The 1,099-nt window shown below is 43.3% G+C and overlaps 1 protein-coding gene across 1 annotated transcript in view; it reads left to right on the forward strand.

The window, feature by feature from the left end:
• LOC101847200 overlaps nt 1-1,099 on the forward strand; it is a gene marked incomplete at its 5' end in the record, with an annotated part of 65,237 nt that overhangs the window by 47,868 nt on the left and 16,270 nt on the right.

The raw sequence follows: 1,099 nt of genomic DNA on the forward strand, positions 1-1,099 counted from the left end.
TCCCCTCCCCCCTCTCCCTCTCCTTCCCCCCTCTTACGACTCCGAATAAAGTCGTAGTTATCTGATGTTCGTACATTCAGTCAGAGACCTTCAACTCATCTCTCCTCGTCATGTGGCTTAACGTTCCTTTCATGTCTATAATCTCAAGCACTTTTTTCTACACTAGCGGAAAAGACCAGTCATGTTCATGAATGTGAAGTAGAGCATTAGATCTACTACTTTAGAGCGACGAATAGCATAAAAATAAGTCGACGGATCAAAATCTAGACTGAGGGTATTTAGCCCAGACGCAAGGTCGAGCTTTTCAGTCATTGCACAGACGCGACCTTCGTATAGGATTTCTTTCCTCTTTCGCGTCAGCTATCTCGACATCAGGAATTTGCCCGGGGCGATTAGCAGTTACTAAGACTTACATAACATTATTATACAGACAGATCCACTCCACAGAAATATCATAGATATTAAGTTTGTAATATCCTAGATTGTGCATTGTCATAGCGGCTGCTCTTTGCTCTCTATAAAACATTCGCTACCAAGTGTGTGTCGGTGGCCTAGTGGTTAGGCTACCGGACCCGCAATCGTGAGATTGCGTGTTCGGAGGTGCGAGCGTCAGCTCGGTCCGACGTCGTGTCCTTGTGAAAGGCACTTTACTTTACCTTACACGAATTACCCCTTTTGGCTCTGTCCTTTCGCAGATGGACGTTAAACTCGGAGGTCCCGCCTCCCAAATAACCTAATAGTGTTGATAAGGGCGTTAAACCTATACCATTTAACAATTTTTCACATTGGCGCTCATATTACAGTAAAACACCAGTCTCGTTATAGTCGGGTTCACGAGCGGTCGTTGTATTCAGTTTGGTTCAAAATTATGTCAAATGTTGCTCTCCACAGTGAACCTGGAAGTACGTCAGACTGCATGGTCTAGGATATTAAAATACAAGTCGATGGCAAATCTAAATGCTGACTGGGGCTAACGTACATTCACGCTTGCTTGCACTTACATTTAATTTTATTAACCCTTTAATTGCTGGGTAGTAGTAGTAGTAGTAGTAGTAGTAGTAGTAGTAGTAGTAGTAGTAGTAGTAGTAGTAGTAGTAGC

This window comes from Aplysia californica, unplaced genomic scaffold, assembly GCF_000002075.1.
Source record: "Aplysia californica isolate F4 #8 unplaced genomic scaffold, AplCal3.0 scaffold00302, whole genome shotgun sequence".
NCBI lineage: Eukaryota > Metazoa > Mollusca > Gastropoda > Aplysiida > Aplysiidae > Aplysia > Aplysia californica.